At 36.9% G+C, this 24,129-nt stretch overlaps 1 protein-coding gene across 14 annotated transcripts in view; it reads right to left on the bottom strand.

Moving 5' to 3' along the window:
- The window catches only part of GTDC1 (glycosyltransferase like domain containing 1), a 403,975-nt gene that overhangs the window by 293,613 nt on the left and 86,233 nt on the right, over positions 1-24,129 (bottom strand). For 13 of the 14 annotated variants that reach the window (XR_008961106.1, XM_057317423.1, XM_057317422.1 and 10 more), the window contains one exon: positions 19,474-19,537. The exons of the other annotated variant lie outside the window; for it this stretch is intronic. The gene's annotated coding sequence lies outside the window, so the exon portion shown is untranslated. The remainder of the gene's footprint in view (positions 1-19,473; positions 19,538-24,129) is intronic. 14 annotated transcript variants of the gene reach the window in all.

The following is a 24,129-nucleotide window of genomic DNA, read 5'->3' on the forward strand; positions in this document are numbered from 1 at the left end:
GTTCCCATCATACCATTCTCCATAATCCAGCCACAAGTAATCTTCCAAAATGCAAATGTGGTCATGAGGTGACATGCTCAAAAACCTTCAAGGTCTCCACCACCTAAGGATAAAGTTCAAGGCCCTACACATGGCAGTTGAGACCTTGCTTGTCTGGCCCTAACTTTCTCTTCATGGCCTTGCTTCTCCTCTTCCCCTGTGATCCCTCTTTCCCTACTTGCCCAGACTCTGCCTTGTGGCAGTACCGAGCGCTCACGCTCACATAGTTACCCTTCTGTGATTCCACACCTTTGGTCTCTTTTCAGTCAGCTCTTCACGTTCACCTCATGAACTTTTCTTAAAATTTCTGCTCATGAATCACCAATTCTATAAAGTCTTTCCCTGAACTTCTCTTCAACAGGACTTCCCCTCTGTGCTATACACTCTCAGTACTGGTTTCACTCTCTTTCCAGGTCCTGCTTCCCTCTGGGCCTTTCAAAATCTGCAGGACAGGGACCATGTCATTCTTTTCCTGGGGGCTTCCCAGGATCCGGCGTATTGTGAATGTCACTAAGTTTCTGTAGAGCTGCACTAAAAATGGAGGAAATGGGAACTTGATTCTGCCTTTAAAGTAACATTGCTTTCACTGCCCTCATGTCCCAAGCAAACCAGGGTCAGGCAGCACTCCACCTGCTACTAACGATTTCCCACTGTTCCCGAAGTCGAAACTACATCAAGCAGCTAGTGTATCTAAACACATTTTATTATATTCTCTTTCAAAGACTGATTCTCTTTTCTTACTGTTCATAGAAAGTAGACTTTATTAGATACATTTTTTCATGTAGATATGAGTTTATCTTAACCTACTAATACAACAGAAGTAACAATGATAAAAGAAATAGTAGAAACACCACAAGCCATTGCATTCTGGACCAAAGCAAGTTTCATGGTCTAAAAGGAGGAATATCTGTGAGATCCATGAATTTTGAAAATCACCTGCAGTTTTTTAATCTGCTTGATCTATCACCATCCTAGTTTAATACTAGCAGTGGAAGTGGGATGAGAAGGCAATTCCCTCACCATAAATCTGGAGATCCCATTTCACACTTAGTAATTATACTTCTATTTAATGGGGAAGAAGAAAAGGCATTTTTAAATACTTTCTGCCAACAATTATTCATTTTATAAAAGTTTGACAAGATGAATAATGTATTTGCTTTCTCAAGATGGCATTTCTCCAAGGCTTCCACCTTCCTGAAATGGGCTGCAAATCAGTCCAGTGGGAGAAAATAGGATTATCTGATCCATTCATATATGGATACCTAAGTAGAAAAGCCCAGGTGTTTCACAGATTCATAGGTGGAAGGAATGTGGGAGCCACTGACCATCCACATTTCTTTTATAGAGGAAGAAATGGAGAATATTGAGCATCACAGAGTAAGTAACAGTGCAAGGGCTTAAACCCAGGTCTTTTGACCCTACAGTCATGTATCTTCCCATTATACTTCATTGCAAATACCTGGTAGGATATAAGTAAAAGGTGCATCCATTTCCTAGTCTTTAGACTTTTTGGATTAAATATCAATGTTTAATCATTATTAATATGTAAATGATATATACTACAGTATATATTTATCTGCATGTGAAATATAAATGCCAGTATAAGATGATAAATATATGTATCACATATATCTAGTCATAACTCCCAATAGTTCATAAATCCAGGACATAGTGGTATAAACCACACAATATAGTTATACAGAATACCATATAGTTAAGGGTGATAAAACTCAAAACTTTTGTTCTAATCTCTTGTAATTCCTTCCAGAGTCCTGCATAATCATTCTTTCCCTGACCCCACAACCCTTATCCTTCACCCCCCAGCTCAAGACTAACACCTTTCTGATGGGGCAAGTGGCTTAAGGACTAGGATGGGAGAAAGACAATATCCAAGATTCACATGACAAGAATGGTTTGAAGTAGGAGGCGAAGAGGTCAGTCATAGAGATATGCCCAGTCTATCTCGTAGTTTACTACTGCCACATCAAAGTCTGAGTCTCCCTGATATAACAACCTGTAGTACTTACCACTTGTATATATTTATGTGAGTGACTGTCTGTATCCTCTACTGGATATTAAGTTCCAAAAGGACAGTGACCAGGTCTGCTTGCTTACCACGATATCCTCAGCACTTGGCAAACAGAAAGTATGTAACACTCTCTGTTGAGTCAATAAACCATAAAACTCTTTAGCAATGGCCTTGACAACTTCTTGAACTCATCCAAGACCTTTATTGTTATCAACCACAAATAATCACCCCTTCCTACCAGTAATTACTACTTACTCTCACAGAGAGAACTTGATGCACAAATTCTATCACCACCTAAAATACAGCAGGTGGTATCTTATTGTATTCAAAATGTCACACTTCGTTCTAAGGAAAATAGCTCTGCCAGCAGCCCTACTGAGGGGTTTAGAACCCAAGTTTCACGCCACGGGCAATTAACTATCTTCTCTGACCTTTCCAGACTCTATAAGAATATTTAACACAAGGACAGTCAAGTCTGTGACCTGGAAGGATTCAGCCAGTTTAATCGTTAGACTGGCATATTTTCTTGGTCAGAAGCATTATCTTGCTACCCTACATTGACTTCTATGCCAAATTTTAACTCAGACTTGGATTACGCAAGATAATTATAAATATACACACCAAATGAGTTTAAAATAAAATGACTAACAGATTCTTAACTATACTGGCGCTAGTGAGTCTCGCTCTAACATCTTTTAAGAACTTAATCCATCTTAACTAAATAAAAAATTGTTGAGAAGTTTCCCTCTCCAAGTGGGAGGCACATATCACATTTTCAGTTAATTTTGAAACAGAAATAGCAGGGTGACTCTAACACACAAACATTCTCAACGTCCTATTTGAAGTGCTGCAACCTAAGCAAACATGGGTGGCATTCCCTTGATGGGTTGAAATAAATGTCACCAAGTATAAAGTTCTGGATTTACTCACTTCCAGTGAAAAATGAAAAGGACATAATCTCACAACTCAATCTATTTATCAGTGAGGGAAATCAACTTTCAAGAAATACAAAATCCTAACAGCTCAGGAGGCAAACGAGTATCAGGTAAACACCTGGGAGAAGAAAGAGAAGTTTCCAGAGGACTGAAGGGCTAGAAATAGATATCCTTAAAAGAACCGATGTTAGACACCTTTAATATTTTTAATATTCACTTTATATGACTGAAAGTCACCATGCAGTAACAGATTTATCTAAATCGTGTTAGGAAATGCGAAGTGAAGCCAGTGCTGGAATGTCCTTAAAGATCCAAGTCTGTAAAACCATTCCTTAAAGATGCATCAATTAAAATGTTTAGTGACACTTCTCTCATCTCCAAAGTTCCATGTAACTATAGAAATTTATTTATTAGATGTAGGATTGGTTACAAGTATATTTTCTTCTATTTATGTAGCAGGTCTTTTTCTAGCTGCCGTATATTTTTCAAGAATCTTTCAGGCGTGGCTCAGTCGATTAAGTGTCTGCCTTTGGCTCACATCATGATCCCAGGGGCCTGGGATCGAGCCCCACATCAGGCTCTCTGTTCAGTGGGGAGTCTACTTCTCCCTCTCCCTCTGCTGCTTCCCCTGTTTGTACTCTCTTGCTCATGCTCTCTTTCTCAAATAAATAAATAAAATCTTCAAAAAAAATTTAAAAAGAAAAAGAATCTTTTGATTTGTCAATGGTCTAAGACATTTACGGATGGTTTAAGAAGCCAACACTAGAAAAATTGCATAGATTCTAGAGATCATTAGTGATAAATTTTAAAAAGCCCAGAAACCCAGTTTAGACCAGGGCTGAGTAAATCTGGGGCTAAGAGATATGGTAATGAGAGCTGTATCACTATTTTTAAATATCACAAGGGACATATTATTAGCTACCCACTATTATAAGAAAAAGAGTCAGTCTGATAATAATAGACTGGAATTTTTAAATCCTGGAGATATTTAGGATTGAGATTGTTGAGTAAAGAAAAGGCATACACAGACAACAGTGTATAATTTCTAGAAGGTCTACTATTCTCCATAGTTTTTACAGAGGAAGCACAGGCTTGCCCATATCATCTGACAACACAAGTTTCCACTGAATAAAAGATAAGTAGCAATAGCTCAAAGTTTCCTGATTGGAGAAAGCACTATGACTTTTATCTATTTAGTGGCCTTGTCTGTCACTGTTATCTCTTTATCAGCTAGTTTTTCAAGGAGACATTCCAATGATATAAATATTTTGTCTAATGAAGCAGGGACCCTCTAGTACAGAATATTCTTTGCAAACTACCCAAAGCCATACTCTGCATCCTCATCATCTCTTAAGGAAGTAATTTCACACTTTGCAAACAGTGTGTTCAAACAGAGTAAGGTTGCTTAGAGATGCTTGCATCTCTATCCAGCATGTATACGCAGCATATCTGGGACCATAAGTCTCTCTACTGGATTAATTAGCATTCATAGTTAACAAACAGCCTGAATCACTGTAGAGAGAGATTATAACTTAAACTCATAAAACTAGGTACATAATATCTTACATTCCATATAACCCATTGCTCAACAGATCTTAGCAGAATTGAAGTAAAGAAATACTTGTTCCCCCTTATCATTCCTCTTGCTCAATGTTCTAATGTCCCTTTCTCCCGTCCTTGCTTCCAGACTTTACTTGTAAGAACGAAATTGAAAACATCAGATAAACTCCTGCACATTGTTCGGAGTACATGCCTGCCAGGCACAACAATGTATTACCTCTCCAAGGAGTACTTGTATGTTACAAGGAAGCAACAGGTGATGGCAACATTTCAGCCATCTGAAGAATGGATGAGAATAGTTTGTGAATTAAAAGGACCCTTCTCCAGCCCTGAAGGCCACTACCTACTCTACCAATGCACGAAGCCAGATGTGCTTTGAAGTATTAAAATGTCCTATCACATTTGAATGTAATACAAAAAGCTTGAAAACTGTGCCTATCTTTGGATTCAACAATACCACTTCTCTGAACTAACTGTGGAAATTATCAAGAATCGTTACTGAAGTCTTTGCCCCAAACTGAAAGCAACCAAAATATCCAACAAAAAGGAATTTCATAATTAAATGATCAGTGATCAAAAACCGTAATAAAAAGGACATTTACTAGCATGGAAAAAATGTTTCCACCTTTGCATGATTGCATTCTATGAATATGTAAAAATATATGATGAAATGAATATAGAAATGTGAGAGAGAACGCACATGCACACAGGTAGGCATAAATAATCATTTATGGTAGAACTGTGAGTGATTCTGGTTTTCTCTTCAAGTTTCATTTTATTCTTCAAGTTATCTTCACTGAATGTTTCAGCTTGCAATTAAAAGAAACTATAAATTTTTCCTAACTTTAGGAAGGAGGCCAAATTGTTTGAAATAACAAACTACTTCCCAATTACTGAAGGCTTACTCCCCTCCAGGAGCTTGCCAGTGGTTTTCAAATTATTCTAACTACTATTGCTATAAAGAAACTTATTAAAAAAACTAATCAGCAAGGGTTAATCTAATGAGGCTACAGCTATTCACAAACACTATAATTTGGTTTTGCAAATACTCCTTGTCTAATGCATGAAATAAAAGTAATACTCAGTTAATTTTTAAAACTACCTGAATTATTAAATAATTGCAAACAGATCAAGATCTTTATTTATCCGTAAGGGATCTGGAGCTGCACTTTGACAGAGTGTGTTAGAAACTAAAACACTATTTTGGTACTTACTGTTCTGAATAGGAACATATATTGTGCAAACTCAAAGTTTTAAAGTTCAAGTGAAACGTCAAAATTAATTTGTGCCTTAAATAATTAGACACGGGTCTTGAGATAAGGGAAAATATTTAATTAAGGTGAATAAAATTGAAAAGAACTTCTAGTTTCACACTCAATTTCCAAAGTGTCTGTATTAAAAAAGCAGAAACCCGTTATTGTGTAATCATCCATACGAGCTACACATGTTAAAAGAGGGAATGATTGCATAGTCGACTACTACAGACGCAGCCTTACAATTTTTAAAGACTGTCTCCTTTCATAATCACTCAGAGTTTTCCTATATTTATATACATGCAATAGGTGGATTCTCAATAAATATTAACCCAACAGCAACTCAGCCTTACTAGAGAAATATTTTTGAACAGAACCCCCAGGTCCTAGTACTTTTTACAATTTAAATACCATGAAACCATGAAACACATTTCAAGTGATAAGAAAGCATTATTCCTGGAATTGTTTTCCAGGGCAACAATTTCATCATATTTCATTTTTAAAACCATCTATTCGGAAAAATTTAACTTACAAGCCTAGAAGGAAAACAGCCTACCATTAAAAGTATACAAACAATTAAGAATTAGCCTCCAGAAAACACAAAAGTACTAACAAAAATATGAACTATGTAACTGCAAAAATTAGGGACAAGCTTATCATTTCATCTAAGAATACACCTATCAACATATAACTTTCTGTATTTTAAAATTAGCAAAAACTTGATACGAAAAAGAAATCCTAATCTCAGGAAAGCACCATGTGGCATTTTTTAACTTTATGACCACTTTGTTGACTCTCTGTCCCAGAGCAGATCACCTCCAGCATTAGTACTCTGACCTTACAGAAAAGTGACAGATAAAGTTTATGGTGAGAAAAAATGAGTTTTTATAGTTTTCCAAAAGGGAATTCTTATGACACTAAAAGCCATATAATAATATTGATTTGATAACCAACTTTTTTACAGCCAAATTACAGACTTAAGATTTCTGGAAAAATATCCAAGTGAATTTGCAGTAAAATACAATAAAATAAAGGCTTGGACTCATGACAGTCCAGGATCTCTTTGCAAACTTCAAAGATGCATATAAAATAATTTTTTAAGCCAGATCTTCTTTAAAGTTTTCAGTGTCCCAAGATTTACCTTTTTATGTTGGAACTGACTGACCCCTCCTCCTGACATTTATCAGTCAGCTCTAAGTTCTCACCTTTCTGGGCAAATAATTTCCACGCCTGTTTCTAATTTTTTTCTGTCTTAAAGGCAAATGTACATGTACAGAAACGAGGATTATTTTCTGGTAAATTCATTCTCAAAAATCAATTAGAATATTCAAAATATTCCATTCTCACAAATGAAAATAAGTTGCTTGCTGAAATGACAGTCTTCCATTTCACTGCCTTAAAAATTAAGCTGGCATGGATAATAAAAGTGTTTTCTGACTGGATATGCTTGGCATTCAAATATTTTTAAAACAAAAACTAATCCGTAATTAGATTTCACAGGCGCGATCTATAGAAAATAGAATTTGTTTTTATTTTTCTGAGAGCAATACTAACGATTAAATATTATAAAAGTTATAAAAACAATACCATTGCTTTTGCATAAATCTGTAAACAAACCAGCATATTTGTGTTTATTACCCTTTTCAGTCTGATCTTTGCCATTCATTCATTCATTTAGCAAATATTTATTGTGCCCACTATGTGCCCAACATTGTTCCAGGTGCTTGTGTATAAATTAGGTGACAAAACAAATGTTCCTGTTACCACAGGAAATTTCTTTCTAATTGGAGTAAGGAGACGATCATCCAGTAGCAGCACATCAGGGGGTGCAGGTGCTATAAAAAACATGGCACAGGTAATACAGGATAGAAAGAGCCGCGGAGGCCTGGGGCTGGGAAAGCGTGGTATTTTACCTAGGGTTGTCAGAGATGACATCTAAACAGAAACCAGAAAGGGGGTGGGGGGGGGGAGATAAAGAGATCTGGATCTAAAGCCTTCCAGGCAGCAGGCACAGCAAGATCCTGAGATGAACATGCTTGCCATGTACAGAGAGTGAGAAGTTCTGTGTCTGCAAAGCAAAAACAAGTGTGCTTTACTTAACAAGCATTTATTGAATGGTTGCATTCTAAGTTATGCCAAGTATTTTGTGATATCAAGATGACCCAAATATAGTTTCTGGCCTCAGACCTGGATATAATTACAATACTGAGTGATAAACGTTATAAAACATTTGAGCTGGGTCTCAAAGAGGGACCAAAAGCAAGTTCTCCTTCAAGACAATGAGCCAAGAACCCAGAAAGAAAGTACCGGGGGCCAAGATCCCCACTGTAAAAAGGAGCTTTAGAACTGTGCAGATAACTCTTGGCTCCCTCAACAACCATTCAAACCCTTTCTCCTTCTACTTTCTTCTAGAATTCAGGCTAAAATACTTGATCTCCCTGGTGTGAGGAAAGGTGGCATGTTCTACAGTATTCCAAAATGATTTAAGTGGAAAGAAGGCTCAAAATTGAAAGCGCCCTCTATTGGGAGCCAGGCTGCTCCTGCACAACTGGCCAAATAACCCACAGGGCTTTTAGCTGCCCTACGGCACACCTCTGGTACCAGGTCCAAGCTCTTGGGCCCCCAGCCTCCCTCATCATCTTCAACCTCAATTAGGCCTCTGCTTCTGACTGCCGTCCCCACCTGCCACTACATTTAATCTGCTTCCATTCTTTTGAAACTTTCAGATACCTTAATGTCAGTCCTCTACTCAAACACTATGATTTTTTCTATAGAAGAAAGAGAAAACAATTCTTAACAAGAAATAAGACCCCTGACAACTTGGTTCCAAGCTCCTATGTAGCCTCAATTCTAGACACACCGTTACCCAAATGCAATGCGTTTTAAAACATTCCATACCCATTCCCACCTCCACGCACTGTTGGTGCATTCTTCTTTCTAGAACCCTTCCACTTTATGATCTGTCAAAGTCCTACATATAGTTCAAGACTCCATTCAGATCCCATCTCACCTACAAAAGCTTAAGTCAACTGCTGACCCATATTCAGCCAGTCAGAAGCAATTATTCCTTCCTCTGTGGTACCACCAAACTTGGCTTATACCCCAATTAGAGCAGTTACCACAATCCCACCTATACTATAGTTGTACATGTGTGTCTGCCCAACCAGATGTCACTTCCTTGGTAGCAAAGTTTGACACAATTTATGTTTATATCTATTCATAATTCAGCAAAGTGCCTTATACACAATAGGCATTCATTTAATGTACTCTTGAATTCTCATTAGTAGGCTACAACTTTATGAGTGAGGGGGGAAAAAAGATATCCCTGGATTAAAGATTGCAGCAGCATCATAAAGTGAACTGTCCAGGCATTACCACTGCATTTAACTACTCAGGTAAGTTATGAATCACTGAAGATATTATTGAACAAGAAGATAAAGACAATAAAAAATTAACCATGAGTGCTCATTAAGCAGCATAAATTAAATTAAAGAGGAATGGGGAAATGTAAAGCATAAAGCTACCTGTATTAGGAAGCATGACCAATGGATACCAAAACAATTCATTTAACAAAATTTTAGTTCCTATTGTGTGCCAGATACTATAGTAATGGCTAAGAATACCAAGGTGAAAAAAGGGCTGAACACACTTTTTTAAGTGCAAAGTGTTGGCCCATAAATTATTCCCTCCAAAAGTATGACCAAAAGAGCAGCATAAGGACCAAAACAGACTATCAATACCCAATTCTGAGTCCAAATCTAGGACACTATCTTGCCTAAATTGTGATTATATAGGAACTCTCTCCCCAGGACTGGTTCTGAATGTTAAAAGGGCTTCCTTTATTTTCAGTGACTATAAACTGCTCAGATAGAAAATTTAAGTTCCAGATACTTGAATACATTCCCTGCTTTCAGATAAGTTCTATCCATGCACAGGTTATTTTAGTAATTAAGGTACCAACAATCCTGCCATCATGAATGAAAAGGGAGGAATTTATTAAAATGGTGCTATATAGGGAATGTTGTATGGGAGATAGTGGATAGTTGTTTTCTTTGTCCTCTGAGGCCAAAGTAACAGAAATAGAATGGAAATAGAACAAAAGGAATTTAAGTTAGGCATTGGACGAGTAGTGAGACACTGATTCACACAATCAAGTTACCCTCAGTCATTTCTTCTGCAGAGTTTGAATGAAGAGGTAGCCTGCTTTCCTCTAAGACAGTTTACGCAAAGCAAGCAGATGTAAAGATGACTTCTTAGGGTTTCTTGTAGACATATTTTCTATCGTACATTACTATTTGCATGTGTACTGAAAAAATAGGGAGCTGTCACTCTAAGAATTAAAAGAAATACCCAAAATGCCATCTGGGATAAAATGTGATATAGTGTGCTCTTTGCCATGAGGCTACCAAGGATCTATTAACTCCTTCTTGTAAATTAACATCAATAATATAAATTATCAAATTACCTGACTGCCATGTTAGTCGGTTCAAACTGCTTACTTCTTCAAACACGGAGATTCTAATATATGACAAGTGCAAGATATCCTTGTTTAAATAATAGTCTATGCAAAATTTTTTAAAAATCTAAAAAAAAGAAAAAAAAAAGGACGCCTGGGTGGCTCAGTCGGTTAAGTGTCTACCTTCAGCTCAGGTCATGATTCTAGGATTCTGGGATCGAGTCCCACATCGGGCTCCTTGCTCAGCAGGGAGCCTGCTTCTCCCTCTGCCTGCCACTCCCTCTGCTTGTGCTCTCTCTCTCTCTCACTCTCTCTCTGACAAATAAATAAATTTTTTAATAAATCCTAACAATAAATAAATAAATAAACAAACAAACAAACAATAGTCTATGCAAATAGCTAAAAAGAAATTATATTTTTATTTACTCATGGTATAACATATTCCAACAAAAGCACTGGTACTAAGTCATTGGGGATTTTCCTATAACCTTTGTAACTGAATATCTTCCACTCAAAACAACTTTGACAATTTGATGTTCCCTTAGCAAAAACAAACAAATCAATAAAATGTAGTCCAGACCGTGCAACTGCACTATTAGGTATTTATCCAAAGGATACAAACATAGTGATTTGAAGGGGCACATGCACCCCAATGTTTTTAGCAGCAATGTCCACAATAGCCAAACTAGGGAAAGAGCCCAGATGTCCACTGACACATGAATGGATAAAGAAGATGTGGTGTGTATATACAGGTGTGTGTGTGTGTGTGTGTGTGTGTATAGATATATATAATGGAGTATTACTTGGCCATCAAAAAGAATGAAATCTTGCCATTTTCAACAGGATGGAACTAGAGTGTATTTTGCTAAGCAAAGTAAGTCAGTCAGAGAAACAAATATCATATAATTTCACTTACATGTTGAATTAAAGAAACAAAACAGATGACCATAGGAGAAGGGAAAGAAAAATAAGAGAAAATAGAGAGGGAGACAAACCATAAGAGACTCCTAACCATAGGAAACAAACTGAGGGTTGCTGGAGGGGAGGGGGGTGAAGGGATGGGGTAACTGGGTGATGGGTATTAAGGAGGGCACTTGATGGAAAGAGCACTGGGTGTTACATACAAGCGATGAATCACTAAATTCTACCCCTGAAACTAATTATACACTATGTGTTAACTAAGTTGAATTTAAATTAAGAAAAAATTTTTTAAATAAAAAATGAGAAACAAAAAAAATGAATTAATAAAATAAAATATAGTCCATAGCCTTTCACAAATTAGAAATATTACTATATCCTTTATATGCATAAATTATTTATACCAATAATATTATAAATATGTTTCTTAATATTCATGCATTCATTTATTCAACAAGTGTTAACTGAGGGTCCATGTCTAGGCACCATGCTAAACGTAAAGACACCAAGATGACCCAGTTACAGTTCCTGTCATCAGACACAGAAATAACACTACCAAACCAAAACATATGTACTTGAGGTCAAAAGGGAACCAACAACAAGTTATTATATACACAAAGTACCCAGAAAGTTCAAAGGTCTAAGCGACTAATTATAAAAAAGAAAGGAGAAGTATGGCAGATAACTTTGGGACGGCTCACTGGACATGCATTCCAATTCTTCTTCTCCCTGCCTTCCTTCAAAATAGAAACAAGATGGCTAAAACACTTTTCCTCTCATGTTAGAGGTGGTTATGTGACATACTTTTGGCCAATGAGATGTCTCCCATGAGCAGATATCCCATTCTAAAAAAAGAAAGGGGGAGAGAGGGTAGGGGGTGCTTCCCATGAGGGAAAAAAACCTTCTGAGCATCCTTCACTTCTCTTCCCACTTGAAGGTAAGCACAAATTTCTGAAGGTATAAAAGTCATCTGTGAAATAAAAGGCAAAAGTTATATCCTAAGGATGGGAGAGGAGGAGATGTTACCTGGGTCCCTGATGGCATCAGATACCTGTGAACTAACTGCCTCCAGACTTCTTACAACATGAGATAAATAAAACCCTTCCTCATTTCAGTCACATCAGTAAGATCTTCTACCTGGAGCCAGAGGCATTTTTACCATTAAAAGGAAGCAACAGCAAAGAGGAGTGATTTGAGTTAGACTGTCTAACTCGATTTAGGCTATGATCTGGTTCTTCCTAGCAAGAAGAAATAAAAAGAATTTTGAATTTGCATTTCTACAACTTTCAGTAGTATAGATTACTTAAATAAGCACGTTCTAATTCCTCCACAGAAATCCATTTGTTGCATAGTCATTACAAGATTTTTATTTCTCTTCCTCACTGATCCTCAAACCTACAAAAATAACATTTTTTACAGTGTGGTATATATCATTCATGTACGTAATATACACATACAAACAAATAGCCAACGGTTAGGAAGAAAGGAGTAAGGAAAGAGAATAGAGAGAGAAGGAACAAGGAACCTATCTTATTTCAAAATATAAACTATGTTTTCAATTGTGTGAGCACTTTAGAAAGCAGCTTCCAAATAAATGAAAGACCACAAGATAACAGTATTTTCTTAAATAGGAAAGACTTCCTCTGCAACTTGAAATCAGTTACTCTGTTTTTAAAATTTTTTAAACTTGAAAAAATATATCCCAAAAATATGTTGTGTCCAATTTACCGCCAGCATTATTAAATTATTGTGCTATTCTACCTATCTCTGGTAAACTCCTTCAGGTAATACCCTCTATAGGTTTCTGTTGGACAGATTTTGAATGTGTACCACTCTTGGAATAATTTCAATCAAAGAGAACTGGAAAGATTCATTAATTTCAATCACCATCAGCTCCATAAGCCACATATACTTTTTCTGCCTTTTTTGTTCAAATATATTTCACTGTGGCCATTCAAAAGGAAATTACACATTCCAATAACATTTGAGTTCCTCTCAGTTACCCTTTCAGTGGTTCAGGGTAATGATAGAGTAAAGAATCATGCTCTTCACAGGCTCTCCTTTTTTTCCCCCCACTCATTTGGTAGAATTTCAGCACAAATCTCTTGTGCCAAAAAGCAATGGGTAATGTCTAATGCTCTTCTCTAACAGTAGCTTACTTTGGAGGGAAGGAGAGTGAGAGTCAGGAGAAATCATCTCATTCCCAGCTCTTAAAGAGACTTAGCATATGGGATAAGCAATCTCTTATCCCATTTTCCTAAAATAGAATTATGGAACCATAATAGGTCAAGCGGGGAGGGGGGCGGGAGGGGGGATGAAAAGGAATTAGAAACAATAATCTCTGAGTAGGGGTAATGGTTATAAGAATGAAATTATGGAAAGTTCTAGCCCTAAATTATCACTGAAATCAGTCAAAAAAAAAAAAACCTATATATTCATAAAACCTGGGGCTTATATATTTTTTGGCACTGTTCCTAGGTGGAAGCTTCCTCCGGAAAACAGATAAGAGCTACATTCTCTTCGTGAAACTGCAAGAATGGGATAAATAAGGAAAATAAGTGTAGTCAGATAACATAAATTCCTTCATTTTAAAGCCAGCATTTGAAGGCAATCTTGGACAATCCATATGAACTCAGAAGCATATTCAGAGAATGACAAGCCTCCTTTGTTTATATCATCTCCACTTCAATTTCATCTGCAGTTATCTCCTTTAAAACAAGTATTTCTGGGGCCCTTACATGATATGAAGTCCTTTTTCTCGGGCCCATTTTTATTTGGTTATCTTTTTAGGTGCACTAAAGATTGAGTTTACAATAAACTGAACAGACAGCGTACAAAAGGCTTTTAGAACTATACCATATGGTCCAGGGAAGGGAACAATCTGGACGATCCCCATTTCAATCTGCAAGCTTGTCCACCTCTATAACACATTATACCACTGTAATAAAATATTAAGATGGAAACGTAAAAGCGAAAATAGTCTATCTTTAGCATTACCAGGCAACCACACTTCTGAGAATTTACTGATAAACTTAATAAACATTTACTTTAATTTATATTCTGGAATTTTGGTATGCAACACCAGGCACAGAAACCTAGGCCACTATTCACTAGAAACAATATTTCGGCAGGGATATGTGTGGGTATTCAACTTATGCTTCAGAAATTTGGAAGGAAAAAGAAAACAAAACACTTTTACAGGGGGCATATTGGCAGGGGCTGATGTAACAGATGACACATTCTTGGAAATCAAATAAAAGCAATAGGGAAATACCCATTGCTGCCTGGTGAAGGCCTAATCACATGGACACAGCTGGAACCAATGTAGATCATTCATTAATAAAACTGTATTGTAGTAGCCACTTTTTGATGCATTTCAATTGCTGCTGTAGCCAAATCTCTGAATTTCTTTGTTTGCTTGTTTGTTGAATTTCTTTGTTTTAATGGGAAGTATGGGAAGATTTAGGGCAGAGGAAAAAAAAAAAAACACCCTGCTCTCATGCTAAAAATGAGACTCGCTCAAAAAGCTAAATGTCACTTTACCTTGCAATGTACTTACACTATCAGCAGCTTAAAATATGCAGTGTAAACCTGAAAAAGGGGGAACTCATATGGTACTATGGATAAAAAGTGAGCAGTGTGAGATGCCATGGAAAACATATGACATACTTGTGACAGTATTCTACGGAATGATAATATGTCGGGCAGGGGGAATTAAAATGTATCAAAAATTAGAGAGGGAATCAAACAACTGAATTAGCACATACACTTTCATGCAATACACTCTAATGAAATTTAACACTGAAGTGTGTACCATATGCGTAAGGAAAGATGACTAATATTTAAACTTAGAAATCAATATCTTACATGTTACCAATACTTGATATCAAACAAATATATCCAAACCACCTATCCAGGAGTAATGTTCAAAACCCGTACTGATATTCAAATGAAATAAAACACCATTCATAATTATAAACATGATATTTAATATAATAAAATAAAATCCTAGTTAAAATGATAAATTTAATATTTATCCAACTTTGCTGGCATCCTTCAATAAAGCTATTTTTCCATGTTCCTTCATATATAATGATTAAGTTACTCTACAGTAATTCCTACAAACTATGTAACATCAAACTATAAAGATATAGAAGATTTGATGTGTATTCTGAATTAAACAAAACTGTAAAATCTATTACCTACAAAAATAAAAAATACAATAGCATTTACCAAAACAACAACAACTGCTCAAACACTCAAACATAACAGATCTTAAGTGTATTTCTACTATGTCTCTGTGTATAGTTAAAATAAACAAATAAATACAACAATTCATGTTGCAATTCCTAAATCACTGAAAGATGTTCCTACCGCAGAAAAGACAAAGGGCTTAATTGCAAATAAAAATTATACCACTAGAGAAAATGTATTTTAAGTCGATGCACAGTATTTAATATGCAATGAACATTATTCAATATATGTGAACACAGAGAATAAGTTTTTGGTCTCTATTATCACACCTTGGCACAGAGGATTCAAGACAGTCATGCACTTAACAGGACCAAGAGAAAAAGTTTCACTGGCTTCCCTTCTAAAAAAGTCACAATTCTGAAACAAAAAATGTTGACTTAAAGATTTAATCGATATAATTTAACAAGCATCCCACCCAGATTCATCTTAGCTACTCTACAGAAATAGACACTTAAATACAAGTTTAAAAAAACAGCATTGAGGGAGAGAATGGAGAATTGTAGCATTTATTAACATGTGCATTATACATACAAAGCAATGTGAGTACTTGTTTGTTTTGTTAAATTAATGAGCCAATATGTTGCTGAACCTGTCTTGAGAATGAGAGAAAATAACAGGTGAGTTTACTTAATGCATAATTCTCCTATACCTGTTTTACAAACCCTTTTCATGATTTTAAAACATTTTCTAAATTAAAAATAAATCTCTAGGGGAAAAAAACCAATTCTTAGATTGTACAAATTGATCTTAATGTAGCTATAATAGATACATTTCTCAGTGTATATGGCATATAAAAATGCTTCACATTAATACTTCTAACAGAAACCACTATTTACTTTTCAGTCCCGTGTTACACTGCTACAAAAATTCATGCGTTTTTCCTCCCAAAGTAATTTCCTTGTTGTCAAAAATCATTGACAACTTTTTAAAATAAAAGTCAGTCAAAATAATATCAATCTCTTCCTTAGAAAACATATTCTGCCTATTTATTCTTATCTTGATTATAAAACACTAATTTTTAAAATAGACCACTTGAAAGTCAGTCATTTGTTTTTGCTTAATGCAACAGAAAACACATTTACATTTTGAGGAACATTCTACGAAATTTCATAGAATGCTTGCTCATAGTGAAAACCTAGTCTCCTGTTCAAATCATCACTTAAAAATCATAATGCTACATTTTCACACCCCTTGTAATAATGGGTCACTAGTTATAATTTAGAGAGAATTGGGAAACCTAAAAATACTGTGTTCTATCTTGCATTTTCATTTCAAAGGAAAAAATTTTAAATACACGTCTTTATATTTCACGGAAGTTCATTTGCTCACCTAGCAACACTTATCAGACATTCTAAAAATGAGTATTCAATCTTGCAAAAGTTATAAGCTGGCCCTGAGTTTTAGACAAAAATAGAAAACAATGGCAGACGTTTTGGTCTTAACAAGATATATCTTGGCTTAAAGATCCATATAATACAAGCAAGTATCATTCAAGAGTTTCCACTCAAATAATAAGCTATGAAGGAAGACAAGATTCCAACCAATCAAAAATACTATGTCAACATGACCAAAGTTAGCAATATTCAGAAGGGTTGTCTGAAAAGTGTGGCAAAAACGCAACTGTGAAGAAAATCTCTAAGAGCTGGAAAAGGGAAATCTAACACAAGCTTCTAGAAGGAACAACGCCATTTAGCAAACGTGGAGGTTGCAAGGAGAAATGATGTTTCTAATTAAGAAACATTGTTTTGTTGTTTTACAATGGTGTTCTACGTGAAGAAAGAGGAAAACGAAGGAAAAGAAATGGGATAAGGAGGAAAGACTAAGGCTGCTTGCCTTCCTTCAGTGGTGCTGGGAGGGTAGACCCTCTGCCTATGAAAACCACTGCCAGAACCAAGCTACACGAAACATTTTGGCTGCCAGCCTAGAACAGTGCCAGGCTGTTTTTTATTTTGTGCTAGACTCCCTCAATTGAGACAGTGTGGGATTGTCACTTTGACGCACACTGAGAACAAAGAATAATATAGTATGGGGCGGGGGAGGTAGAATTTTTGCCCCTTAAAGTCAGGTTAGCATTTTGTTTTGTTTGACAAGTCTTGAAAAGACTCAAGAAACAAAAGTTATGCTGAAGAAAATATCATTTGCCTGAAGAAATTAGCTTGAGTACAATACTGTCAGCAATTTAAAGCCACATGAGAGATTAACATTTTTTAAAAATCAGACTTAAAAGGGGCCCAGGTTACATACTTACCTGTTTAAGAAACCAGAGACCAAGAAATATGTGATTCACAATCACATGATCTTGTCTAAAATCTCATCGATGAAGAAAGGCCATAAAATCAGGTAAAAAAAAAGAACTAATATAAGTGTTATAAGTTTTAGGTCACTATTCAGAGGCAACTGCATCAGCTGTTATTCTGACCTTGGTTTCTCCAAACTTAAATAATCTGATTAAAAGATTATAATAGTATAATCGGAATATTTTATGCCTTTACAGGGAAAGAGGTGATAAGTCATCAAAAATGTTTAAAGGATTAAACCACAAATCATCTAGAAAGTTGCCACAGACACAAACAGGAAAACCGTCTCTTCTATCCTATTCAATTCTGTACTAGAAGCAAAGCTAACACAAATGAGAAAGCCAAGTGTGTGCTGTTGGAAGCTTCAACTAAATATACTACCTGAATATGGTGACTAAAAACACCAATAAGCCATTAGCTCCTAGAGGTCTGACCCTTTCCTCTCTAATGCACAAGATAAGTAGAGGTAGAAGTCCATTCTCTACAAACCAAATGAAAAGAAAAAATGAACTGTGACAAGCCCAGATCCCATGCTGGCATATTTTACACTAAGCTCAGCATCATCTAGAGGCAGTATGCTTCTCCAGGCCAATCAGGACAGGAAAAGAGTTGTGAAACTAATACAGCATAGATGAATAGCACCAAAGGTCCACTAGTCCCTTCCTCCTGCCCATCTCCACTGAAGCAGCTGTTAAAGGAAGACCAATGACTGTAACAGAAATAGCAAGAACTAAAGCACTTGCCTCAGATGTTACCCACAGAGGCGTGGAGCGTGACCACCTGAGCCTATCTAATTTCCAATAAAACGATCCCCCGCCCAGGTTTGCTCGTGGCCAGATTCTGAGAGCAAGTCATGAGGTGTTGGGAAGGGCTGGTGGGAGAGGGAAAATGTGGGAAAGAAACCAGGTGAGATCAGTGGCCAAACCTCAAACAATACACAGTACATGCTTCTCATTATTCAAATTAGTGCCTTGCACAACCCTTTGGGAGGCCAAAACCTGTGACAAAGGTTTCAGGTAACAATGACTTACTCTGGGTGGCAAGGGCTGGTCTGCCATAGAATCAAAAAATGCATTGTTTTGCCCTCACTGTTCTCCTTTCCCATTTCCTTTCTTCTGTCTGGGATATACCGATGATGCCATTACTGCATGGGACACTGATCGTTCTACAAGGCATTCATGTCTTGCCAAAGTGGTCCAAAGAATGGTGCCTGGCTGGCTTTAGTTCGACAAGGAATCTGACACAAAACCAGGAAGTAAAAAGAATGAAAGATGTAGAAGAAGCCAGGCAATGGCACATTTTTTCTGTTTATTAATGATGCAGATGAAATAGGGGAAAATCTAGGAAAAGCAGCCAAGCTGACTGAATTACAAAGAAAGATTAAAGGAGTTAAATGTGTATAACTTGGCTGACAACCAAGGAACAATATGAGAGCTGTCCACAACTCTCCAAAGTATATACATAAAAAGAAGAGCAGGGAATTTTTATCTGCTATAGAAGTGTGAATATATGAAATAATAATGAGATAAAATTAAAATAAAGAAAACTGACTTCAAGCAGCAGACAAAGTAATATGGCAAAACTTAAGAATGGCTGCTTCCTTCTCTTTAGAAATATTTATCATCTCACTGATCCACATTGAAGTAAAGAAAGAACAGACAATAGGAAATGGCCACATCCTGACAGAGGACTGAATCAATGGAGAAATTAAAACAAAGTCCCATTTGCTTACCTGATGATCCAGATGTACTGATTTTTCTCTTTACATATATCCAGTCTGGCTAATGCAGAGGTACCTGTGAGATCAAAGGACATAATTAAGATGTTACTGTCAAAATAAGCCCAGCCTGAATTCTGAATCCTGACCTGGATAAGAGTTTACTTGAATATCCCAGTAGTCTGGTTCTTGCATGTTCCAAGATGGGAGAAGAACCTCCAAGGAGAGAGATGTTTTGAGTCTTAAGTAGTAAGAGCTCCCCACCCCCCACCCCCAATCTTTCCAAGGTTTCCCAAATCAATTCTAACTCAAAAACAAGAAGAAGAAGAAGAAGAAGAAGAAGAAGAAGAAGAAGAAGAAGAAGAAGAAGAAGAAGAGGAGGAAGAGGAAGAAGAAGAAGAAGAAGAAGAAGAAGAAGAAGAAGAAGAAGAAGAAGAAGGGGAGGAAGAAGAATTATTATTCAGATTAGAGGTCCTTAACCTTGGTATGTGGATGAACTCTAGGAGTCTACGCACTTCTGAATGATAAATGTAAAATTTGGGAGTTTATGTAAACGGATGTCTCTCTGGAGAGAAGGTCAAAGTTTGTCAGATTTGCAAAAAGTTCCACAATCCAAAAAACTGTCAAGAACCTCTGCTGAGGACAGTCTAAGATCTCAGAGATAGGTTGGAATGCATATGGATATCAGTCCAGGTCTGGAGTTTTCACTCCAGGGAAATAATGGAGGTACACAGACACTTCTGTATCTGGGGTGCATACCTTAAGAACACTGCTTTCTGTGACAGCATTATATCAGATTTAAACTATTACTTAACTTACACAGCCCTGTGTTCTCTGCAAGCCATGCACAGTGAAGAGAGCAAGCTCTTACCATATACCCAAGGGTGGCTATTGTGACTTTCCTGTTCTGTATATATTAAAGTCAGAACCCTTAGGCATATCAATATTGACAGGGTCAAAACTAACATAGTAACTCACCCAAAAAGGATCCTATATGACAAGTAAAAAGGAAGAGCTAGCAAAGCAATAAGAAATGTGGCCCGCAGACAGTATACATAGCACAAAATCACAGGATTACCAAATGCATCTCTTAAAAGAATTATCTTAAACAGTGGTCACAGAGTCCGAGTAACCTATATCAGAAAGAAATCAAGATGGAGAACCTTCCAGGCACCAACTGTGAACGAGACAAAAACATCTGCAGCCATAGAAAGAATTCTGAGCTGCTGTGTCACCAAAAAAGAACAGAAAAAAATAAAGGACAAAAAAGACAAGGGAAAGATAAGTCAAGTAAAAGGAGAAAAAACAAAACTTTTGAGATGGGCTATTACAAATAATGATCTTGAAGTATATTTTCTTGAAGAATAATTTCTTTAGACATTCACCCCCTGAGCATCTACGAGGCACTGTACTGGTTGTTGGGAATTCAGCAGTAAACAAGACAAAACTTGCCTGGCTAGGAGTTTAATTTTGGGAAGAGGAGGAATGATGCAGGGAGACATATACACCAGCAACATCATTTCAATACAGGATATGAAAGAAATAAGATGATGTGACCGAGGCATGGGAGAACGCCCTACATTTATCTAGTAATGTCACAGAGATGTTCACTCCAATTCTCGAAGTTAGTCAGGGTCTTAGGGAATGGAAACTGAGAAAGGACCATAGGGACAGCTAGTCAAACCTCTTCATTTCAGAGACAAGGACAGGAGAGCTATTCTGGAAGACAAAGTATCACGGCCTCATTAACTCCAAACATCAAAATACATACACCTAGATTGAGTTATGATTTTATGATACACTCTCCACCTTGAGAGGAGAAAGCCTGAGAACAAGTAACTGAACAGCATTTCTAAATCTTTAAAATAACACAGATCCCGTGCACTCTGTAACCTTAAGATGTAATACAGAACCACATTCTATCCAAATTCTTGGCAAGTTCCATTCTATTTTTTTAAGTCGTTTTTCCCTTCTACAGACAAATTTGATCAATTTCTGCTGTCAAAGGAAGGCAGGCAGTGGGGAATGTGGGGAGACATGGTAGCCAACCTCCAAGGGGGCCCCCAAATCCTCCCCTCATGAAATTCATGACTTTGGTAGTTCTTCTCACTGCATGAGGTTTGGTTTGCATGAAAACCAGAATGCCCTGTAAGTGATGGTTTCTGACTTCTGAGGCTAAGTCCTAAAAGATACTAGAGCTAGCTCCTTGCTCTCTTGGATCACTCAGTCTGGGTGAAGGCAGCTGCCACATCATGAGGACAAACAGCTCTATGGAGCAGTCCACATGGCCTCTTGCCAAACAGCCAGAATCCACTTAACAGGGTTATGTGTGAGCCATCTTGTAGGTGGATCACCCAGGCTGCTCAAATCTTCAAATGACTGTTGCCCTGGGTCAATCTTGAGTCCAATTCAGGACAGACCAGAGCCAGACCACTTAGGCTGCACTCTACCTCTAGCATGCTCTCTAGCTTGCTCCAAAGCTAAAAACTCCATTTCCCAGATGCATTTTCATCATGCCTTCTATGGGACCTGGATTCAAACAATCAGAAAAATCCATGTAAGACTTAGAAAACAGAAGTGAGTAAGTCAAGGTGGTGACCACCTCCCATGAGATCAAATCTTGTAGTGAAAGCATTTTGTCCTTCCGAGACAATCATCTAGACAGTCTAATTAAATGATCTCTAGTATCACAGGCTCCCGAGTAGCAAGTGACAGTGGATTTTCTACTAAAATAGGGTAACTGGATGCTTCCCTTAGGCTTATGCTGTTCCTAGTTTATTATAGTCAAGGTTAGCTTCTTGGCACTTTTGGAAATTAAGTAGTGTGTAACATATCCCTTTTTGCTTAAACTAGCTACCTGTCTGCAACTTAAACCAGCTGTTGCCTACAACTAAGAACCCACTCTATCATATACAAATTCTCCTGACTCGTAATGCTTTCGCTCCTCTTTTGTAATTCACTCTCTTCTGTTCCATTACTAATCCCTCTGCCTGTGCACTGAACCCTATCCATTCATGCCTTTCCTAAAAACTCGCTCCATCATTCTTCTCATTTTCTTCTACCCTCAATCCTTTTCTCTCCACTGACTCCATCTCCTTCGTGAATAGCATGCTTCTTTCAACACTACCAACTATCCTGCCAAGATTCATAAAACTATACAGACCCACTACTTTCACTCGAACTTCCAAACAATGCTTAAACTACCACAATGTGGCTTTCTTAGCCATCACTCTACTGAATCAACCATTGCTAAGGTTTGCTATTAATGACTTATATTCATGCCTCACTCTGCTGGACTGTGTGATTAGGCAGTCCTGACCACCATGCCTCTTTGAAACTCCCTTCCATCAGTTTCCAGGATGCCACCATCTTGCAGCTTTCTTCCAGCCTATGGGATGTGTTTCCTATTTTAACCTGGCTCCTTTTGTAGGACCTCCTTAGAGCTTTACCCTTAGGAATATTATGGTTTCCTTCTGTCCTTGACTTCAAGATTTCAATTATCATATACATATTCACTGATCACTCCCAAATCCAAACATATATAGGGTTAAATAAAATACATTAACGAAATTAATTAAATTTTTTTCATTTGTTTAATGTGGCCACTAGAAAATTTTAAATTATTGCATTACAATTCTATTGAACAGTGCTGCTCTACACACACACACACACACACACACACACACAAAACAACACTATGAAAAAAAAAATACACACTATTCTCAACCAATAAGGCAAAGAAAGAGAATTGATTTTGGGTTTTTTTTTTTTATATTCAATCACCCTCACATTCAAAACTTACTATTTTATCTTGATAGCTTATAGATTCATTCTTACTATTTAAAAGGGAAGGCTATATCCTAGAATGAAGATTTGTAACGTTTCTTAAAATATATACAAATATATTTAAAATTATGATGTTAAAAATGCTAAATTATAACCTATAAAACTCAAAGATAATCACAACTATATCATAAAAATACAAATAGCTAACATTTGATAGGCACTATGCAACAACATTATATAATTTAATCATCGCATGTCTAAAGTAGATGATACTGTTACACCCTATTGAACAAAGTAAGAAACCTAAAGCAGAAAGAAGTAAAGTAACTTGCCCAAGGTCATGTTCTCAGGCCTCAAACCAGGCAATCTGGCTCCAGATTCCATACTCTCAATCAGTACCTTTTGCTGACTCAATAGAAGTAAAATTTAAAAGAAGAAAACAGTCTCAGATGGTTCCCAGCACTCTTAAAACTTACACACTCAACTAAGATCAGGAAAAAAAAAAAGTCATATTAAATAAAACCAAATATGAATACAAACATAAAAGCTCACAGAAAATGGAAATTTAGAAGTAAAACTACGTGAGCGGAGGAGAGTATAAGGATAGAATAAGGAAAGAAGACACAAAGGAACCTGCTCTGAGCCCAGCGTATACAAATGCGAATTCCTCAAGAAAGAAAGCGTGGCTGTGTGGTCATGAAAACACTAAGGGCTTCAGAAACACCGCAAGCCGGCTGAGGCTACAGAGCAAAGGCAGAGCTTGACGTGTACCCATGGAACCTTCCGGAGACTCGCATGGAAGTGTGCTTCACAAAGTGCAAGGGGGTGGGGTGAGGGGCAGATCATAAACTGATTTCAATGTTATAAAAAGCTAATAGAAATAAT

Source organism: Ursus arctos, unplaced genomic scaffold, assembly GCF_023065955.2.
Source record: "Ursus arctos isolate Adak ecotype North America unplaced genomic scaffold, UrsArc2.0 scaffold_1, whole genome shotgun sequence".
In the NCBI taxonomy this organism is placed as follows: Eukaryota; Metazoa; Chordata; class Mammalia; order Carnivora; family Ursidae; genus Ursus; species Ursus arctos.